This window comes from Triticum aestivum, chromosome 6A (assembly GCF_018294505.1).
Source record: "Triticum aestivum cultivar Chinese Spring chromosome 6A, IWGSC CS RefSeq v2.1, whole genome shotgun sequence".
NCBI lineage: Eukaryota > Viridiplantae > Streptophyta > Magnoliopsida > Poales > Poaceae > Triticum > Triticum aestivum.
Genome location: NC_057809.1, coordinates 172,423,072 through 172,428,852, shown reverse-complemented (window position 1 = coordinate 172,428,852; position 5,781 = coordinate 172,423,072).

Below are 5,781 nucleotides of genomic sequence, written 5' to 3'. Positions count from 1 at the left end.
GGAAGCCAACTAAAAAGCCGCGATGGTGGCGAAGTAGCCCGCCTCCCACCAGGCTCTCAGGTCCTAGATGATCATGCTCACCACTCCAGCCGGATGTCTAGCTTGTATTGCTTCCAATTAGGTTAAATTGCATCTGGTTAGCTTACACATTATACCTTTGAATATGACATGCCTATCTATTTTTGGTACATACTAGTACATCTGTGTATTAACCATGTTCTTACATAAAACTAATGTTCTTGTGTATCCCTCATCAATCACTTATGATGAGGCAGTCAGGCAAGTGGACTACTCCTCATTTAAAGAATGCAGCGTCAGCCTCCCAACATGATTCTCAAGAAACAGCAAGGCTAGATGAAGATAGTGAACGTAGCTCTGTAGTTGATTACCGCATTTCCCCTACACTAGCATCACAGGTGCTTGCTCTAACTTGGCAGCATGATATGTGGTTGCATGTTGCATATGGTGTCTAGATTGTAATTCTTTCAATCTTGTTAAACTGCATGTGCTATTCTGCTTAGCTTATACATTATACCTATTAATGTGACAAGCCTTCCTGTATTTAGTACATAGTACATCTGTCTATTAAGCATGTCCTTACATAAAACTATTGTTTTTTTGTATCCCGCATCAATCAATATGATGAGACACCTTTAGTATATGCAATGCAATATTAGTTGCATCTTTCATATGATTTATAGCATGCGTTGCTTCTAATTTGTTGAAATTCCATTTATGATGGGACGCTTTTAACTTGACAGAGTCATATTGGTTGCATCTTTCATGTGGTGTCTAGCTTGCATTGCTTCTTATTTGTTGGAATGGTTTCTGCTTAGTTTACACAAACAGTTGTGAACATGCCATGCCGTCCTGTTTTTCGTACATATTCCATCCTAGTATCATGTGTTTGCCTTACATCAAAGTAGTGATTGTCAGTATCATGCATGAATGAGTTCTGAAGAGAGAATTTTATTGCTTTTTCTTGTCAGTTTTACTTGACAATTCAAAATCAATAAAGCAGAAGGAAGTTAGCAAGGCAGCGGATAAAGGTGCTCCTTCCAAACGGAGGGCCTCTACAGTTTCTACTCGTCCATCCCCCCAAGATGATTTCCAAGACAACACATGCATAGACACTCAACGTAGCTATGTTTATGATGAGCACGCCTCCCCTAGTGCACCATCACCGGTGCTCCCTCTAACTTGGCACTGTTATATGTGGTTGCATGTTATGTGTGATGTCTAGCTTGTATTGCTTCTAATTTTGTTGAACCATCTGCTTACTTTACACATTATACTTGAATAAGACACGTGTTCTTGTTTCTAGAACATACAATATTTGTCTATCACACCATGTTCTTACATCAAATTACTACTGTTGTGTAACCCGCAACAATCACTTATCATAAGACACATTTGACTTTAGAGTGTGATATAGGTTACATCTCGCATTCTTTTCTAGCTTGTACTACTAATTTGTTGAAATGACACTTATGACGAGACAATTTTAACTTGGTAGAGTGATATTCATGCATCTTTCATATGGTGTCTAGCTTTCATTGCTTCTAATTTGTTGAAATGCCTTCTCCTTAGTTTACACATCATAAGCTGTGAATATGCAATGGCACTAATGACGAGAGACCTCTAACTTTTGGTAGTGTGATGTTGTTTGCATCTTGCATATGATTTATTTCTTGTACTGCTTCACATTTGTTTAAACGCCATTTATGATGAGACACTGTTAACTTGGCAGAGCAAAATTTGTAGCATCTTTCATATGGTGTCTACCTTCCATTGCATTGCTTCTAATTTAGTGAAATGTCTTCTGCTTAGTTTACACATCATAGTTCTGGTTATCTCTTTCGTCCTGTTTTTCGTACATATTACATCCTCCTATCATGTGGTTGTCTAACATCAAAGTTCAGTTCGTCTGTATCACGTGTCAATTTGTTCTGAAGAACTAAATTGTTATTCATTTTTCTTGTTGGCGACTTAACATGGCACAGAGAAAGATGAAGAAACACAGAATGGCAGGGAATGGGAACCGGAAGAATCTTGCAGATTCTGCTGGTACTGATGGTGCAATAGAAGGTCAAAGTCTAGCGGAAAATTTTGCAAACAGGGTATCCCATGCTACACGAGCTGCAAAAAAAGCCAAACAGAAACAAATAGCTTCCACCAAACAAGCAAAGATAGCCCTAGTTCTTGCAACACCTTCCATAGTACTACCAGCTGCACGAGTTACTCGTGCATCAACTGAGCTAGCAGCACGTTCCCAAGCTCCCTTGCCACCTGACACTACTTCCCAAGCACTCTTGACACAAGACGAGTTCGCAAGATCATATTAACCTTGTGAGCTTCAACAGCAAGAAGGTAGTTGCTGGAGTCAAGTTACAGTTGCATGCTTCTTTATATGTAGTCTCATAGTTTGATGTACACTAACACTTCCTATGTTCGTTGTTGGACTAGCACCTAGGCGCAAGAGGAAACAAACATCAAGGATAATGCTCGATAGGTTAACTAAATCTAGAGGAGGAAGAATGGAGATCCGTCTTGAGGCTGGTTTAAAAAGGCCACGTGATGCTAAAGAGTCAGCCAAGTTAGTATCAGAGGCAGTGGTTGCCGTTAGGTGTCATGTACGTATCCTCCCAACATGGATGCAGTACAAGAATGACAAAGACGAAACCCAGTTCGACACCTTCCTCGACCATTTATCTGTAAGTATGGTTATGTATGGAAACTAGTAATATCGTCTTGCTCTGTCCCATACTTTCTAGGTTGCTGATAATGAGACTCCCATAAGTTTCAACAGATGAGGTTCAAGTTGGATAGCCAAGATGATGCAACCAGACAAGTTTGCACCCATGTTTTCAAGTCTGCTCTGCGACAGTATCGGTATAACTTGAGGAAAACTCACTTTGAAGGCAAGGCTAATAGTGAACTTTCCCAAACATCTCCAATGGAAAATATATCAGATGAAGACTGGAGGGGCCTCATTAAACACTGGTCTGATCTGAAGTATCAGGTACATTATATATATGTGATCAGATCACATGTTGAAGTCCTATTTACGCATGTGCCACACAAATCTATCTTCTTGTAGGTGAATTGTTCAAAGAACAAGGCCAACCGTATGAAAGTGAAATTCCAATAGACGATAGGATATCGTAGCTATATTGCACACTGCGAGGCTCTTGTAATTAGCTGCTGTTTCACTCTTTTCATTGTACCATATTATCAGATCTATATTGACATGTTCCAAATGCAGAGGAAAGCCCACAAGGACCAAAAAGTAACTGAACCACATGCCGTGGAAATCTTCAAGGACTGTCACACCAGCAAGAAGAAGGGCATGACTACACCAGTCAAAGCCTCTATTGTAAGTCCTTAATCCTCATGCCTTTTAACTACTACGTACTCTGACTTGTGCCTTGAACTGCATGGTTTGTAGCCAATGTCTATTACTCTTTTCAATTTTATACACAATTGTCTTAGCGTATCATTGCACCTTACAAGGTTTAAAAGAGAGGAGTGATGTTCCTTTGATCTTGACCTGTAATCTAGTTCCGTGCTGGACTTGCCCACACAACGTTACAATTGCTTGTTTGTCTGTTCTCAGTTGTTTTGTGATATGAATCATGCCATACTATGCTTACCATATTATAAACTTCGTCTCTTTATCCTTAGTCCTCAATACAATGTGAAGAAATAGACAATACATTAGCGATGCTACATGGTCATATGTTTGGAACCTGGTTTTATTATGTACTTTGCAATAAAATACAACTAATATTTTACATGGGTTCACCAGAATAAGTTCTGTATATAGACCAAAGCTATTTTGTTTGGTTTTGCTGCCTCCTTAATATCTTCTGTTCTGGTACTACTAATGTAAAACCTCAACTTTTCAGCGAGCTATGGAAAAAATGGTGGAACCACCACCTTCTGAAGGTGGCGAGGCAACTATAACCACAATGTCAGCTCTTGCTACAGTGGGTTAGTACCTGTCCACTAACAATGCCAAAAGCACGTTCCTGCGTAATACTGGGTTGGTTGTTAAGGCAATCTCGTCCAAACTGCCTCATGATCAAGTTATGCAAGCTCAAAACTATGTTATATCTGCGCTCCAGACACAAGTCCATTCCCTAACAGAGACCCTTTGTGAAACAAGGAGAGACATTGTTCGATGTTGTCAAGATATGCATGGTTTTGAAACAAGACTATCAAACATTTGCTATGTTGTTCAAGAGCCTAGGAGAACTAAAGGCGAAGGTTATGGTGCTCCATCAGACAATACAACATGAAAACGTAACAGTCAGGTCAAATGAACTGAGCTTCTGAACTTCTGGTGGTGCATTTATCTGCTAGACTGTTAACTTTTATGCCAACCTTCCTTTTGTTTTATAGTTGTAATTTGTTTTGGTGCGATAACAAATTTGTTCTTAATGTGGAGCCACCGGCTAAAGAAAACACCAAGCCATTTTTTTATAGTGTAGGGTGTTCCCTATATTTGCACTGGTGGTGAACTTTGATGCCCAATGGATGTAATATGTGTAATAGCCATGATAGCCTAGCATAAGTTGCTTGCTTATTTATTTCCTTATTGTCTTGTTTATTTGTTTTCTTGTAGTCAGTGCAGTTCTTTTTCCACGGTTTGATAGTGGCCGCAATAACCTATTTTTTAAAACTAGGCCACATTAACCATGGGCTACATATTTACTGTAGTTAACATGGGCCTCCTACGGGTCCTAGAAATAATGGGCCTTCTAAGGGCCGTAGAAACAATGGGCCTTCTACGGGGCGTAGAAACAATGGGCCTTATACGGGCATAGACACAATGGGCCTTCTATGGGCCGTATCATCAATGGGCCTTCTACGGGCCGTATGATCGGTTGGCCAAACATGAGCCAATAACAGACCACATTATGGTCGTAAATGGGCTAGAGTTGAAATCGTCCATTCATGGGCCGACCATAACGGGCCGTCATTAATCGGCCGTATTTGATGACGCTATGAAAACGGCCCAACATATTAACGGGCCACAAACGGGCCAACTGTAACCACGGGCTGAATTTGGCCCACAAGCAGAAAATGACAGTAACGGGCCGAAAGTAAACGAATGCTGGAAATGAGCCCAAGAATAAATGGGCCCTGAGAAGGCCGAAAGATAACATGGGCTGGAAACGGCCCAACGGAATAATGGGCCGTAAATGGGTATAAAGTGATACACTGTCCATTACGGGCCTGTTTTACCATGGCCCGTTAATGGACCTAGGGTTATTAAGGGCCTCATATGGGCCGAAAGACGTCATGGGCCATACATGGGCCGTAAGTTAAAACGGGCTGGAATTATATTGGACGGCCCAGATGACGCTACTGGGCCTAATTCGGATAGGCCGTAAACGGCCCTGGGTTAGGAGGCTGTAAATGGGCTATATGCGAACAGGCCGTTAACAGGCTTGCCGTGGGCCGACCCGCCACCTTTTGACCAAGTCAAATGGGCCGGCCTTTTCATAGGAATGGGCCTCTGTTGGACCATGCCACGTGTCGATGCATCATAGGCGCTTTGGGTACAATGAGTGGATGACATCTGTCCCAACGGTGAGCCGACACATGTTTCCTCTAGCCAATGATGATATTACACGTGGAAAATCCCCATTGGTCGGGGCTGTTAACGGGTTATCGGATCCAAAACCGGACCCGATAGCTTAACAGTGTTCCGTTACGATGGATGCCACGTGTCGGCCACCCTTGATGAAAGCACTTCTGTGACGCGCGATTTAT